The sequence below is a fragment of the Mauremys reevesii genome, linkage group 7 (assembly GCF_016161935.1).
Source record: "Mauremys reevesii isolate NIE-2019 linkage group 7, ASM1616193v1, whole genome shotgun sequence".
Lineage (NCBI taxonomy): Eukaryota > Metazoa > Chordata > Testudines > Geoemydidae > Mauremys > Mauremys reevesii.
The window spans coordinates 99687165-99704914 of NC_052629.1; the positions used below are offsets into that span (position 1 = coordinate 99687165).

The following is a 17750-nucleotide window of genomic DNA, read 5'->3' on the forward strand; positions in this document are numbered from 1 at the left end:
ATCTTGAAAGGATATTCCACTTGATTGAAGTGAACAGCTGCAGTAGCCTGGTAATAATAGGGAAATCAGTGACTTCCTAAATGGCATTTGTAACCACCATGGTGGCTCTGTTGAACAGTAGATGGTCTCTGAGGAATATGTTTATAGTAAGTAGTACAATTTAATAGTATAGCAGCGTGATGCTTTGAGTCTTGGCCATATGTCCTTGCTTTATACAGAATTCATAGATGATTGTTTCAATTCCTGGTACAAGTTTACTTTCTAGTCCTGTATTTGATTTTTCTTTTTTGTTTGTTATGTTAATCTAGTGTTCAGAGTTACCTTGTGAAACTTAAAAACTTAAGAATGGCCATGTTAGGTCAGACCAATGGTCCATCTGGTCCAGTATCCTGTCTGTGACAGTGGCCCGTGCCAAGTGCTTCAGAGGGAATGAACCAAACAGGGTAATTTTGAGTGATCTGTTGTCTTCTGTCCAGTCTCAGCTTCTGGCAGTTGAAGGTTTAGGGACACCTGGAGCATGGAACTGTGTCCCTGCCCATCTTGGCAAATAGCTATTGATGGGCCTATCCTCCATGAATTTATCTAATTATTTTATTTTAACCTAATTATATTTTTTAAAATGTGTTCTAGTGTCTAGGTCACTGTTTCTAGGCTCTGTGTTGGATGTGTTATGTGAAATGAGTTGATGACCAGATCAGTTCCCGGTGGACAGGTACCTGCACCATAGACAATTCCCTCATGATAAACAATAATCAGTACCTTTGTTAGCATTCTCAGGCCTGGCCTATACTACAAAAATAGGTTAACATTAGTCTCTTTGTATCAACCTGTTTGTTCAAGTGAAATTAGTCACTGGCTGAAATAAGTGCCATGTTACGGAAACACAGTAAAACCATATGCCCAAACGGCATGGAGCCATGGTCAACCTACTGGGGTTGACACTATGCAAGTGTAGACACTGCGTGATAGTATCAACAGTAACAGTCGACCAGCAGCTCTCCCAGAATGCCCCATTCCTTTTAACAGTGACCACTCTGGTCACAATTGTGAACTCCACGACCTATGGGTCAGGGAGACCAGATTCTACCCTATCCTCCTCTGTGTGTTTTTGACATGCCTTTTCCTGAATACCTCGCTTGGCGAGCATGCCTAGCAGCTCTCCCATGTTGGGTGCAACTGCCCAACCCATTATGCCAGCACCCCACATTAGACGTGTTGCTGCCTGGAGTAGGCAAGAGACAATAGATCTCAAGGGCCTGTGGGGAGAAGAAGATGTGTAAGCACAGCTACAAGCCAGCAGTAAGAAACATGGATATATACAAAAAGCTTGTGTGAAGGATGCAAGCAAAGGTGTAAGATGGGGATCAGCAGCAGTGTTGCGTGAAAGTAAAGGAACTGTGCCAGACATACCACAGGGTCAAGGAGCTCATCAGTTGATCTGGAAGTGAGCCACAGATCTGCTTTTACAACAAACTGCATGTCATACTTGATGGAGACCCCACCAGCGCCCTGCAGACCACTGTGGATATCTCAGAGGAGCCTGAGACAGAGACCCCTGCCATGAACAGTGTGAAGTGGGGACACATGCTACAAGCCAGGACCTATCCAAGCCTCCAGCATGGTCTAGCCGGTCCCTCTAGCAGAGTACGGATGAGCCTGATGAAGGGAAAGGCACCTCAGGTAAGCGTGTGCATGCATTTTTCCCTTTTGTTTATGTACATAGGGATGTCCTTGTGTCATCCTGAGAGATCTCAATGAAACTTTCATGGAAATACTCTGCAGTCCTCTCCCAAGGTTTCTAGGAATGGCTGCCTTACTCCTTCCTAAATGGTAGAACACTTTCCAATATCACTCTGCAATGAGTTTGGCTGGCACCATTGTAGTAAACAGCCCAAGCAACTTTGGGATGCCAGTAGGAGCCATGCTGTCTGTGCCATTGTTACCCTCAGCAGTGAGATATCCACTGAAACTGCCACAGGCTGTTGAAAACAGAGCCAGTATTCTATGCCATTGCCTTAGACTCATACCCATGGAATCGGGACAGATTTTATAGTTTTATGCAACCGAAATTCCTTTCTCCCCCTGCCCCCAGCAGGCCAAACTCACCATGGCTGGGGCTGGAGATCAGTGCTGTTCAGAGGCTCTCCAAAGTTGAAGTCTCAATAAGTATGTCTTATTAAAAGTTTTTATGGGAGCAAGGGGAAGGGAGTTTTGAAACGTATCTTTTCCTTTCTGTTGCGACTGTAAATCCAATGATACATCCATCTATTTTTATCAGCAGCTGCTGCTGTTGTGGCTGTGAGGGATGCCCCTCCATGCCCACAGACTGCTTGATCCTGAGGAGGAGAAAGTCAAGGACTTGGGAGGACTCGTTCAGTGAGATCCCACAAGCCAGTGCTGCATTGGACTGTGAACAAAGGGTCTGGAGAGTCAGCATGGCAGATGGCATGGAGAAGGAAAGAGTGGATGGGAGAAAGGTGCAGAAAAATGAGAGGGAAATGCACCAGGACAAAATGGGTCTTCTCAGGCAGAAAACACAAATGCTTCAGAGCTTGGTTGACCTACAGGTTCAAAAATCCCAGACTCTCCAGCCTTTGAGGTTCTTGGAGAATTCCAGGCTAGCAGATCCCTAAACCCTCTCTCCCAACATTCCAGGGGGCATCATGGGCTGCATCCTTACTGCTTGCCCCTTAACCCTACCACTCTATGCCACGGGACAGCAAGGAAAAACACAGTTTCACATTCACTGACATGTGAGAACTACAGTTGGTGTATATGTAGCCACAATGGATTACATTTGTGCACTGACATGGACGGAAATGTTTGCTGCCTTTCCAATTTCAAAGTTTCATTTGGCTAATATAAGTTTAAAGTGCTTTGCCTGTGTTTTGCACATTGTTTTTGCACATTTGTTTTGTTTTGCACATTGATTTTCTGTACTGTTTTTGCCACTCAGTAAATTTCTATCGATGGAGAATACAATTATCTTTATTAGTTCACCGCACATTGCAGAATACATAGCAGTACTCCAAGCATACAGTACTTGTAAATGTATAATAAGCACCACATAGATTCAGAAAATCCCACAGCACACTGTGATACTAACCCATTGTGCATTGCTCTTTGCATTGGCACAAGTACTCCTGGTGAGTACACGGAGTGCTGACAAAAGCAGCCAAGTATGCGGGGCCTCAAGGCAGGTTTTGTGCAATTAGAAAGTTGGCAACCCTACTTCAGCCTCTCACTACTAAAAAGGGACTCCCCAGTTGAGGCACATTGAGAAAGCAGGGGGTGGAAATTTGCATCACTGCTAGACATGATTTATCTTTTGTCTTGAGACTTGCAAACCCAGTGCCTTTTGCAAGCCCTAAATGAATAAATATATATTTTACATAAAACATGCTTCTGAACCATTCCCAGAATACAGAGCCTGCAATCATATGAATCATGGCAGTGAGGCATTCTATCTGCTCTTAATCTCCCCTCTTGTCTGGTAGGTAGAAGAAGCACAGTACTTTCCCAAGCAGGAAACAGGGAGCACTTCTCAACACTTTTCTTAAGTCCTGAGATAATGGGGTACACTCTTCCCCACATCTCCTTGTTCTTCTTGCTACTTGGAGAGCTCTACTTCCCCTCCTGACTTTGGGATGACTCCTGACTTCAAATGGAAGGTGCCAGTAGAGGTGCAAATCATTATTAGAATGAGGTGTTCTTTCCATATTTATTACTGTAAAAGGCTCAGTGCCTCTCTTGGTTACGCAGGTGTAATCCCTAATGGGCCATAGGACTTTATGCAGTAATTGCTATGAGTTTTCAAGAATTATTTTATATTCTGCACATTTTGATATTTTTGCAGTCAATATTAGAGTTCACGTCAGAGTAAGTGCTTCCCACTACTAAAATTTGCACTAAACACTAAGGAGGCCCAAGTGCAGTCTTCCCTTCTGCAGCCTGATGACACTTTTTCCGTTCTCCCCTCTAACTAGTTTACAGTCCATCACCACACAGCACCTCAGTTCAATTTGAGTTGGTACCAGTGAGCTGTGAAAACTGTAGCAGGCAGGAATCAAGCGAAGACAGTCAGGTATTTGATGTTCAATGAAGGACCATCTTTTAACGCTGTCAAGCTATTACTCACAGCTCCCCAGTCAACACGTTGCATTTCATGAGCAGCCCTGAGCACACCAACTGTCATGATATTGATTGGGTAGTTTTCACCAGCTACTGTAAACCCTATAATGTTGTTCCATATCTGTTTTCTGCTTCTGTTTTTTTGGTCATGCTATAGAAAGCTGCAAACAGTCCAGACTGGGATTTTATGGTCTGCTGCCCTGTTGTATAATTTTTTTTCCAGTTGAGAGAACCTTTGTAAATGGCAGTAATCTAAGAAATACAAATACCCTGTATGAAAATGAAGCCATTGTAATAAGTGAGAATAGATAGGGGTCAGAGCACTCATCTGATAATGAATGGGCTAACACAGACTCCTGAACAGAGCAGACAAATCAAATTTCCCAAACCAAATGTAGGAGATTCAGTCACTTTTCAGTTACTGCACTTCACTTCTGCACACCGTTGGCTCTTTGAAGGAGGAGGAAGGCAGGGGGAAGTTTCCTGCTGTAGTTCTTGGCAGTCATTGATGGGCAGTTTTGTCCTCCTAGAGCTTTATCTAGAAACTCTTGTAAGTTGTTAGTTAAGCAAAATAGTCTTTTTTTAAAAAGTTGCTTTTTCCAGTTGACCCCTAAAGTAAGTTTTGTTTTCTTGCTGTCAAAGAGTTTCAGTTGCAGATTTGTTACAATGAAAAACACATAAGCAGTAAACTTTCTTTAAAATAATGTCTTTGTACCTTGATACAAAGTGAATTTGCTGATTTTTAATCCCTAGATCATAGACAGCATATACATGCTTTATATGTAACAAGTAACAATTAGTCACTTTGTTATATAAGACAAGACAATGGGAAACTACAGTTTAAAGGCAAGCCAGCTTTCAGAGTTGGAAATAGCACTCAGACTTCATGCTATTGGGTGCTATCTATGTAATAATCTCACCAGTTACTGGGAAGTTGCTTCCTTTTCTAGGCTTGAGCGGACAAAATTTGAAACTTGTTATTGAGAACTTACATAGATATTTTTGGCTTTTATACAAGAATAAGGGACACTTAGAATCTTCTACAATGGGCAACATTAAAAACTCAACATTCATCACCCCAAGTAGCTGTGGTACTGGTGGTATCTTAGAAGATGTTGTGTTACCCGAAACAATGCAGATTCACAGTTGCTGAGATATTATGGTGCCAACTCTAAATTCATTTAATTACCAAGCACTTTTCAGGGATTACTGCAATTACTATTAATTAATTTCTCAAATTAATCATCAACCACCATGATTTATATATAAAATACTAAAAAAATCAAGTAGTTATAATCTTCATCCTTGCTTCTCTCCCCTCCCTCCCTGTGTTTGCTATCAGTCATTGTGCTATGCCTAAACATAGCCACTGATCTTGCGAAGACTTAGGCATGCACACAACTTTAAGAACTGTGAATAGATTTTCTGGAAAGTACTGTCTGATGAGAAACTTTGGATCACAGTGGGCCCAGTAAAGCTGAGCATGTGCTCAAGTCTTTGTAGTAATGAGGTCTTAGGTTATAAACTTGCTGATAAAGACCATGAGTTACTGTCTATAAAATAAGAAGCACTATTTGGGAACCATATAAGTATTAATAATAAGTAAACTTGTATAGTTGTCACTTAGAGTGAGTGCCATCTTCTGAAAAGAGTGACAAGTTCATGCAGATTGTCGGAGTTTGTATTGTGGCCTCTGCAAAAGCTACTGTGTACGTTATCTTTTTAAATAAAATTCCCTCACTACCCTTCAAATTCCCATAAACTCAGTTGTGACTGAATGCACCTTTGTATTCACACCCTAAACACCGTTGTAATAATATTTGAAAACTAATAACTTGATGGCCGATAATATCATGGTAAAATTTGTGTAGCAACATTGTGTGCAAAGTTATGAGTTCCCTTGAATTATGTTGGTGGCACATGTTCAAACCCACGTAGCCCTGATAAGGCAGGAGTGGTCAAGTATGTCCTATACAAAGAAATATGTGTTTACCTCAATTTACATATAAATTGTAAACTGGGTCATCATACAGCGGGGGGGGAGAAGACAGGAGACCAAAAAAAATCTGAATTTCACCAAATACAGGTGAGAAGAAACAGCATGCATCCTCTTTCACCCCCAGACACTATGCCACATTCTTTACTGTTTGAATGAACTTTAACTAGGAGTAATCCTCAGGTAAATGCATTTCAAAGGGTAACTGAACTATAAAATTGAGGGACAAAAGCACCCAAAGTTACCTCTCCCTGTCCATCTCTCTTTTCCATCTAAGATGATAAAAGAAACAACCTATGGTTTTCTGGAGCAGATCCTGACCTGAAACTTGGTCAACCCTGTTGCTGGAAGCATGTGATAAGAACTTCACCTTGAACCAAGTCTAGTTTAAGTTTAGAAAGCATTTTATCTTTATTTCTCTTACAACCATTTCTGACTTCCATGCCTTATACTTGTATTCTCTCAAACCAACCTACCTCTTTATAGTTAAATAAACTTATTTTATTGTTGAATTAAAATTAATCCACTGTTCTGAATTGTTTGGGTAACTTCATTTAAGGTAGCAGACTGTTGTGTATGTTGATCCCCTTAGAGGGGCAATGAACCTAATATACTTGGACTGTCTAGGAGAAGGCAAATGCAAAATACATGTTTCTAGGGGAAAATCTGGGACTGGGAATGTGTTGGGGTCACCCTGCAAATAGTAACCAAGGCTGCTGGAAGCCAGAGTATGGCTGGTGTTTGCCAAGAGGCTACTGGAATCAGAGTTGCTGGACCAAGGGCTGTGGCTATACACACATGCTCAGGGTATGACCTGCACATTGTTTGGCTGTTTGTGAGGAGCCCATGTTTGGAATTACAGCAACAAAGCATTGTGAGGCACCCAGGGTTGCAGGGCAAGGGTGACACAGCCCCTTACTGGTCTGGATTGCACCTGGAATGTTGTACATGTAAGGATCCAAAATGTCTTACTGGGCAGTATTTCTAAAGCTATCTACAGCACATATGTACTCTGCATCTGTAGACTATGATCAAAAAATTACCATAAATGTAAATGAAAGTAAGATTTTGAGTGATCTTTTGTTTTTATGATTAAATCCATTCTCTTTTCACATGGAATGTGTTTGCATTTGCTCCACTCCCCTCCTTAAATCTCACACTGCTTATTGCAGTGCAAACTGTGGAGTATAGATGTCTCCATTGATGACTGTCATGTGCATTTTACTCCTGAAATCTGTTTTTGGCTTAAAATACTGTACACATTTTTTAAAAAAATGACTAAGATCATGGTTCAAAAAGGGAATTATTAGAATTTAATTCCTGCCTTGTTTAAGGGCCAAGAGTCAGGGGGCTACTTAGGTCCCCTGGAGTTTTGCATATCTTGGCTCTTTTAAACTGAGGAATAAATAAATCCACCACATTTCCATTTTTCAGAGTCATGTCTCGATAAGTCCATTCTATTTAACTGATGTGTAATCTGCTTGGATAAGAAATATCTGGAGGGTCTGTCCTGTTATAAATTTAATGATATATTCTTTCTGATACAGAGTAACCAATGTTTTCAATCTATGTGCTAATAAAATATGGAAATTTCAATTCAAAGATAGATAACTTTAAGGTTTAGATTAGCGGCCGCTTGGATTTGGGGTTTCTACAGCAACTAAAGACAAAAATGACAGAAAAATAGCAAAAATAAACCTGACATCGAATGGATGAAACTGAACAAAAACTCTTTCATTGGAGCATTTGGGATGATTGCCAACATGGACTTTGGGATGTTTATAATAGGTATGTGTTGATTGAGGAGAGGAGCATGAAAGTTAGAGTTTTAGCACTGTTATGCCTCCAACCTATGCCAAGGTATGCAAAAAGGTGGGGAGTGCTATTTGGACAGGGGACAGATCAATTAAATCTTTTAGAGCAGGATGCTTTTAAATGCACATATATAAATTAAGACATAATTTAATCCCCTTATTTGCAGGAGGTTCTGGAATTTTATTCGCCCACTGAGTTCTCAGTGGGGGGGCAAACTTTTACAACTTTCATAGGCCTCAGCAATTTGTTTATTTTCTGCAGTGGAGATTTTGATATGGCTCTTGAAAAGTTGTTCTTCTTTCCTAACTACAAAGTAGGTGGGCATGGGGAGACATGAGGTGGCTTTTCTTTCAGTTTCAGGTCAAACTCAGTTTAATTCTTCTTCACTCAAACCCATTTTGAATCTTTTCAGTGAAAATAAATAAGAGATTGTGGTGGAATTTCACAGGTGGACTGTAATCTTAAGTAGAAAACACAGATATACCTTTAGCATTCTAAACCCAGACCCCTAAAGAAAACTTAAACATCAAAAAGTAGCTGTAACCATTAAAAGAAAAATGCAATTGACCTTGATAGAACAAAAGACCGAGCAGAGCTTCTGTTCTTTTCACTGTCCTTCCTAGCCTTGACAAACAAAAGTATTCCCCTGTCTCAGGGTATTTCAGTAGTCATAGCTCAAGTCCCATATGCAAACCTGAAGTAAAAATTCAGTTTCCATTTTGTGTGTGAAATATATACATGCATCCTGCGGGAGGTCCGCCAAAGCCGCGGGACCAACGGACCCTCTGCAGGCAAGCCACCGAGGGCAGCCTGCCTGCCGCGCTCGCGGCGCCAGCAGAGCGCCCCCTGCGGCTTGCCGCCCCAAGCACGCGCTTGGCGTGCTGGGGCCTGGAGCCGCCCCTGTATACATGTTTCTATGCTAAAAGTCAAAGCACTGCTGCTTACTGTGGTTTGGACCTTTACTGTAGCATGTAAACTGACTATTTTTAATAAGGGGAGATACAGTGCTCTAGATTGGGAGATGGTTGTCTGGAATAGTAGTCAGGTTTTTATGCACTCCAGTCTAGAAGATTTAAAATAAAATTGGACATAGAAAAAATGCATGTGAAAAAATAGTCGGTTGTTTTTCTTTAGATGGCCAGCAGTGTTTGTCTCTTGACAGTTCTGATTTGTGTTGTCTTTCTGGAGTCCAGAATATCCTTTTAGAATTATAATATCTGTTTTAAATTATATTTTTAAAAGAGCTTGGTGGTACAGAATTCAATGTGTTCCTGAATATTTGTCCATGCTGTTTCCCATTGAGAATTAGGCATATTATACTGTAGTAATTTTTCCCATTTAGGGCTTCATCTTGCAATGTGCAAATGTTGCCAAGTGTACTCTGATCTGATACAGCCAAACAGTTAAGTATATGGATAGATCTATTGACTGTTTGCTGAGTGATGAATGCTGACATAGAGGGGTAGAATCACCAGAGGGGATGCTGAAAGAGTGGTCAGCAAGGTAAGAAGAGAACCCAGGAAAGCACAAAGTCACAGAAGCCTAGGAGTGCAGAGAAAGTGTAGGTGAAGAGAATGGACAGATCAAGAAGAATAGAAATAGAAAAGTGCATCTTCAGTGGTCTTTGGTGACTCTGGGGATATGTCTTGTTGAGTGTGCAGAGGTAAGAATGAATGGGATAAGAAAGAGAATAGGTGTAGATACCCTGCTCTTAGATTTTGGAGATTAAAAAGATGAGATCTGTGGAAAGGAGGATAGGTCGACGGATGTTTTTCATGATACAAGTCAAGTGTATTAAAATAGGAGACAATGGGCTAAATTCTGCTTTGTTCTGCAGCTGAAAATCTAGAATAACTTCTCTGACTTCAATTTTGCCCAGTAACACGTGTGCTGGCAATGGCAGAAAGTTGCCATATGGAGGTAAACATTTGAATGAGTAAATCTTTACATTAACTGGTTAATAAAGCAAAAGGACATGGCAGGAAATGAGTTATTCTGTATTAATTCACACTTATGACAGTTGCTTAGTACAAAGCAAAAGACAGAGTGCTGTCACAATCTAGGCATAAATTATTATATAATAATTCAGGCCCTCAAGTGCTTTTTTCCCCTCTGTTGTTACCATTTAGAAAAATTGCTTCAAATATAATTACAACTTTACATTGTTGCTTGCAGAATCATTTTAAAGTGACATTTATTTTAATATAACTAATTATTATTTTGGATGAATTTAGGGTGCATGAAAGTGGAGGGATAATAGGTTTGAGCTAAGCATAATGTCGGCAGGTGTTCTACAAACTTCCTTACACTGTGATCTCAGCTAATGCATCTTTGTTCTGATAGCAACATCCTGCTCTTTATACCTATGGTTTTCTCTTGAGGAGAGATGGGTAAACTGTGTTGGTCTTTCATGACTATTACTTATTTTACAGTTGCGTATTCGGGCCCCCTTGTGCTAGGCATTATAAAAACACATAGAAAGAGAAGTCATCTACCCCCAAAGGGTTCATTTAAATATACAAGTCAGACTAACGATGGGAGGGTAAAAAAAGCACGCACTGGTGAATTGACTTTTCAGAGATCACACCACAGGTCAGTGGCAGAGTGAGGAATAGATTTCAGGTCTCCTGAGTCCCAGTCCAATTCCTTATTCACAGGACCATACTGCTGGTGTTGGGGATGAGTATCCTCTAGCAATTATAATGAGGCCACAAATGCTCAGTTTCATTGGTAACTGAAATTAGGATTTGAACACATCTCCAGAAGCATACTAATGAATTTACCCACTATATATCCTACTTACTGTTCTTCCTATTAACTCAATATTAACTTTATTATTGATTATTCTTATATAAATAATATAACAGTTGTCTGTCCAAGGCTGGAAGTCATAATTACTGAATTGACCTAGGCTGTAGGCCCATATCAGCTAGATTTCGGTAATCAAATTGTGAGGTGACAAAGGCATGGATTGTGGTAGCGGGTTTACATCTGAGAGAAGGGTCTCAATCTTCTAACCAGGCATAGATGGTAAAAAATAATTCCTGGACACTGATGCTACATGATCATCCAACAACATTTGAGGATCCAGTGCGATGTCCAGACTTTGAACACATGTCGCAAATGGTAGGAACACACTAAAACAAAGCGAGAGATATCAGCCTCACCATATCATCTGCTTGTTTCCCTGAGTCTACCAGCATCACCTCAGTTTTGGCCTGGATTGAGCTTCAGCCAGCCAGCTCTCATCCCTGCCCCAGTCTCCTGCAAACACTAGGCTAGATGATCAGTAATACTGGCTTGATCAGGAGAGTCAGGGAGAGAGCGCAAAGTGTTATCAACATAATGAAAACATTGTTGTATCTTCTCACAAACCCTCCCAGCAACCCCATATGCACATTAGACATAAGGGAAGAGAAAATGGATCCCTGCAGAACTCCATATGATAGTGTCCATGTGTAATGTACTAAATTTTTCCAGACACTCAGGAAAATACAGTCACTTTCATGAGCAGCTTGCAGTCAAAGGAATGCCTTGAATTGCATTTTAATTTCCTATTTGCTTACTTTGAGTGCTTCTGTAAAATAACATCCTCTGAAACAAATTATCACTGAGAAATCTTTATTGAAGGGACATGTGCCATTATGGTGAATTATACCATCCAAAAAACCTGTCACAACTTAAAAAATATTTTAAAAGATACCTTAAAAAGACACTGAAAAGTTGAGAAGAAGTGCCATAGGAGAAGGCATTGAAAGGAAAGACTAATAAATAGGACATATTCCAAGAACAGGACAAGAGGAAAGCAAAGGAGTTTTTCTGCAAGTTGGTTTGTAGATTAGAGTAGTCATTGATAGAATGAGGACGTTAAGGTTCTTGTCTGCTCTGAGGGCCGCCCAGATTGGGGGGGGGGCAAGTGGGGCAATTTGCCCTGGGCCCCGCAGGGACCCCCACGAGAATTTTTTGGGGCTTCCAGAACGGGGTCCTTCACTCGCTCTGGGGGCCCCGGAAAACTCTTGCGGGGCCCAGGCCCCCGGAGCTTCGTCCGCTCTGGGTCTTCAGCGGCGGGAGGTCCTTGCGCTCCGGGACCCACCACCGAAGTGCCCCGAAGACCCGTGGCGGGGGTCCTTCCGCCCCGGGACCCGCCGCCAAAGTGCTGGGTCTTAGGTGGCAATTCGGTGGCAGGGAGGGCCCCGCCACAGGTCTTCGGGGCACTTCGGCGGCGGGTCCCGGAGCAGAAGGACCTCCTGCTGCCGAATTGCCGCCAAAGCGGGGGCCTCCCGCCGCTGAAGACCCCAGGCCCCCTGAATCCTCTGGGTGGCCCTGTCTGCTCTAAACTGTAGCTCTGCAGATGTTGGATTCTTCTATCCAGTGATGGGGATATCAGAAGTGAAGGTGAAGACAGTGTCAAAGAAAGAAAAGATTATTTCATTTTTTTTCTTGCAAATGATTCAGAAGGGAATTCCTTAAAATTAAAGCAATGTGTATTTCATTTATCATGTTTCTGCATATTGCACCTTATTCTGTATAAACAGATGAAAGATATTGTCTTATTGATGTGATAATTTTCAAGCTACCTACTTTAGCACAGTATTTCACTTACGGTAAATCAATAAAACTTTTCCTGAAATTTACAGCATAGGGTTTTGGGGGAATTAGCAAATAATTAGCAAAGATTCAGGCCACTTCTTAGTTCTTCTGATCCTAATTATAACACAAATATGTGTTCTGCCTCAAAAGATCAAATATTTTGCAAAGGAAAAAGCTAAATAATAAAAATGTTCTTCCCCTCTGGTGTCTCTCCCCAACTCAGCAACTCTTTCCACTTCCCATATATGCTACTTACTGGCAAAAGAGGCTATAGCTGATTTTATTCCCTTAAGTGGGAACGTGTTGACTGACCCACATGCATTTGAAATCCACCAGGGGCTGCTGCAAACAGATAGGTAGGCAGCTTCAGCAGATGGCTAGCTGTTTTTCTCTACTCCCTGGCATCAGCCGGAGTCTGCTGCAATGAAAACAAGAACTTGGCAGCTTTCCTTGCCCTCTGCTGGTCATTTACTCTTTCCTCTAATGCCCCCTTCTGCTTCTTCCTCCATCCTGACTTATTGGTCTGTAGGGAGAGGGATGATTGGTCCTTGGGACCTGACTGTACCCTACCTCAATGGCAGCTGCTAAGATAGCCAGGCCCCCTTTGATTGAATGGTTCCTTCCAACCCTGAGATTCTATGAATGGCCCCTTCCTAGGTCTCCCCTATATAGGGCTGCCAACTTGGTACTATTTAAAAAAAGGACACTCCAGCATGAGTGCCAGAACTTCCCCTGCTCCGCCTCTTCCCCCAAGGACTTGCTCCTGCCCCTTCTCTTCCTCTGAGTCCCCACCCCATACACTTTTCTCCCCCCCTGCCCTCCATCACTTGCTGCTTTTCCCCTCCCAGCCCCTGCTGCCAGAGGCAGGAATAGGGGGTGGAGCGGGTGATGACTCGGCACCTTCTCGTCTCCCCTGACTTGTAGTAACTGGACTTTGGGTGTCCAGTCAGTCAATCTGACCGGACACCCAATCCCCTTTATGACTGGACTTTCTGGTTGAAAATTGGGCACCTGTCCACCTTACCCCTATCTTATTTAAAGGCTTAGTAATTTCTCTATCTTAATATCTTATATATTGGACCTCCCTTTTAACTTTTTTCCTGAGACCTATATTTATGCTGGCCTCTTGTCACTTTAAAAACAAAAATCCACTTTCCTTCTCTGTTTCTAACACATAAGTATAGAGAAATACTGTATGTTCATGTTCTCTGTTGCCTTCCCTCACTCTCGTTTCAGTAATTATTCATAAGTTTCCTTAGATGAAAAGCTTCAGTGATATCAGTCTTATATTTTGTCTAATACTTAATATCATTTTTATTTGTCCTATTATAAATGGGGCTGGTTGTTTTTGCCTGTGCTAATTGACATAACATGCTTGCCTATAGCACAATCTGTATTTCATTTCATGACAGTTTGAGCTTCCAAAATAAAATTGTCACTGCAGTTTGTTTGCTTTTTGTTCGTACTCTGATTCATTGAAAACTCTTCATTGCATTGCCCTAGGTTGCTCATCTCAGCTCTCAGAAATGTCATTTTTTCCCCTTTTTTGTATTAAACTGTCTTTCCCACATCTCTTTAATTGTCCCTTACCTAGTGTTATCATATTTCAAGTTTCCCAAATAGAGGGGGAGCTGGAGTGGGAGGAGGCATTATAGCCACCGTTCTCAAACCACCCAGCTCAGAAGGCAGGGTTGCTGCCAGCGGCAGCACTGAAGTAAGGGTGGCAGTACGGTCCCAGGTCACCCTTACTTCTGTGCTGCTGCTGGCAGCAGCACTGTCTTCAGCGCTGGGTGCCTGGCCAGAACCTCAGAAGTAAGGGTGGCAATACCAAATCAGGGACATTTGTTCATATTTCAAAAATCTGCCCAGACGGAGGTGGGAGGACCAACAAACAGGTCATCTCCAGGAAAACCTGGACGTATGGTAACCGTACCTCTACCCTTCCATTCTTCAATTGTTCTATTTCTGCTTTTCTCTCCTTTCTCACCCCATTACCTCTCATCTTGTCTTCCTTTGTTGCTTTTACTTTTTTACACTTCTACTGTCTTGTCTTCCCCGCCCATTGCTTTTTTTCTGCTTTTCTGTGTCATCTTCAACTTCCTTACTTTCTATTAGATTTGTTCTGCTGTCTTCCCCACATTTCTGTTTTGCTCTCTTTGACAGCATGGCAGTGTTTGTAAAATTAATATTTTATGTAACACCAGGTAATTGTTTTGGGGAATTAATTTGCGTGGCAAAGGCAAGTACCTCACCAAAAATACTAGTTTAGAGTCTCTGGAGGCAAATAGATTGTGTGGGATTTTTGGTTATGGCTCATCTGAAATGATCAGTTCAAATTCATTTTATTAAGGAAATCATGCAAGAGATGCCATGTCTGTAGTTTTGAGCCTCAGATATTCAGATATTGAACATTTTTTTCATTCAGGTAGCATCTCCTTTATCATTAGCTTCATGTCATCCTGTAATGTAAAGAAATGTTTGTCATGTTTTGCATGTGGATTAAATATTTTGTAAGAAATGGTAATAATATATTACTTCTCTGAGTGTTGATAAAGAGGAGGTCAGTGTTCTGCCATACCACAGGCAGCTAGGCCAGCAGTAACTGAATCTTTATACTGGGTATATACTGTTTCTTATCCTTCCTGGAACATAGACATGAATTCAGTCTGACTTTTACTTTATTAATCGGCTCATGAAATCTCATCATTGACAGACTTACTACTGGTACTATGCAATGTGTATCATTATGGAATGAGGGGACAGTGGCTTTCTGAAAATATTTTCTCTGTATAGTTTCTGTCACTCTGGTCGTGAATCTACAAAGAACTCCATTTTATTTGTGCTTGGGCCCTGTGGGTAGAAATGAGCACCAGACATCTGTGATAAAACTCCTGAAGAGTCAGGAGTTTTTAGCTGTTAAGAACAATGCTACCTATTAAAATGTCCTAGAGCTCTGATTCATTGACATTATTTTAAACCTTGTAACTGGTGTATTCATGCAGGCAGGAAAAAGTCAGAAAAGATGCTTTTGAATAGACTCAATTATTCTCTCAGAATCTGTGCCATAAGGAAGAATGTGTACGGTGATGTTGTCTGTCAGAAACATTTCAAAGTTATCGGAGTTGCTCTGTGGCAAAGCTCCCTCAGCAAAAATACCTTACTTTTTCTTTCAACTTTTGAGTTCTGCATTTTCACCACTTTTCTTTTCTCTTACACTTTTTTAATCATTGTCAAATGTAAGGGTGTTGATGCTCAAATGCCCTCATTTTGTTTTCCAGCTTTTGTTCTTCCCATCTTTTTCTAAAAGGAGGAGGAAGTTCTTTGTTTAGGCTACATGTTTTAAGACTGAAGAGTGTTTATAGAATACTCATCTGTTTCCTCTATGCATGATACATTCAGTGACATCATTACATACTTCTATATAGTTTGGACAATCCAAAACTACATTGCAAATGAAGGGGAGGGCAAACAGAACATGTTTTGATAATTAACCGTAGAACATGGGTTCTGTCTTGTAATTCCCATAAAGTTTATTATAATCCTGATCTTAGACAATGAACCTTGCCAAACTTCTCTCTCGTGTTTAGTGGCTGGAGATATTTTGCTTACGGTTTCTGCAAGTATTAGCTTTGGAAGAGATAGCCAAAAGTGTTCCTTCCACGTAGCTGAATCACTGATGTTGCTGTTTAATAAATCTTAGCATACTGGGAAGATTCAAGAGGACTAATAAAATACTAATATTGTGCCAGTATTTAAACAGGATAAATGGGATTGAATAGGCCAGATAGCCTGGCATTGACTATGTGCAAGATCATCAAATGGTTGGTTCAGGATGCAGACAGTAAAGAGTTAAAGAATGATAGCATAAGTAATGCTAGCCAACATGGTTTAATGGACAACTGGTCTTGTCAAACAGACTTGGTATTGTTTTTTTGAGATTATAATCTTAGTTGATAAAGGTGTCTCTGACATAATATACGTAGACTTGTGTAAGATATTTGAGTTGACATTCTGATTAAAATTTGCACTATAAAAAAATCAATGTTGCTCATATTAAAGAGATTTAAAAAGTGGCAAACTATACTGAATAACTGTTGGTAAAGTTTGCAGATGATACAAAGATAGGTGGTAGGGTAAATAATGATGCCAAGTCAGCTATACAGCACAATTTGGATTGCTTGGTAATGAAAGGCATGTAGGTCACACAGGATAGGGGATTGTATTTTGGAAAGCAGTGACTCTGAAAAGGTCTTAGGAGTCATGGTGGCTAACCAAGTGATCATGAATTCCCAGTGTGACCTTGGGCTAAAGAGGTCAACATGATCCTTGGATGTATACATGGGGGGATATCAAGGAGAAGGTGGTATTACCTCTATGTTACTGTTACTGTGGAATTACGGTTGCCTAATGCTGCCTTGTATCCTTTTGAGATGTGAAGTGTGGCTGAACTCAAACCTTTGATAGCCCAAGGACTATGGAGATAAGGAAGGACAAACATAACCTCTAAAAAACAGAAAATACAGAGTTACACTAATGTATCCCACACCACACGAGGGAAATTCCTGAGTGCATCTTGCCACACTCAGCTGCCAGCTCTGCCCTTCTCCTGGCAATTCAAGTCCCCCAATAGGGCTGAAGGGGATGTGAAGGGGAGGGCATGTGGTAGCTGAGGAGCAGGAATTAGAAGTGCATCTCCCAGCTGGAGACAGCAAAGGGAAGGGTAAACCTAGTCTCTACCCAACATCTGGACCTAGTGTAAAAAGAAGGGGCTCTGCATTTCCTTCTGCAGCATATGAGGCTTGCGGAGATGTGAAGTGGTTTATTCATCTCCAGAGGATGTTTTCAACAGACAGAGAAAACAGCACTAGGAGATGTGAACTGTCCCATACATCTCAGTGAGGGTTCTCCCCAACGTCATCACTTTGGGCAGGATTCACAAAGGTATTTAGACACCAATGGGATTTAGGCACCTAAATGCCTTTGTGAATCCCACCGTTCGTGTCTTTAGCATACACTGAGCATGTCCATTCTCAGGTTCTGACACTGGCCCTATCTGTCATGACTAGTGCTGCATGGAATGAGTTCAGTGAGCCTCTCTCAGAACAGAACCAATACATCTTGGCCAGGACTCTTGTGCCATCCTCTCTGGCGTTACATTGTGGCAGAAAGTCCCCCCCATATCATCCCAGGCCACATATCCTGGGCACAGTGCTGCCTG

The 17750-nt window shown here is 41.4% G+C and overlaps 1 protein-coding gene across 16 annotated transcripts in view; it reads left to right on the top strand.

Annotated features, from left to right (window-relative positions):
* The window catches only part of CACNA2D3 (calcium voltage-gated channel auxiliary subunit alpha2delta 3), an 839197-nt gene that overhangs the window by 553749 nt on the left and 267698 nt on the right, over positions 1 to 17750 (top strand). The window lies entirely within an intron of this gene.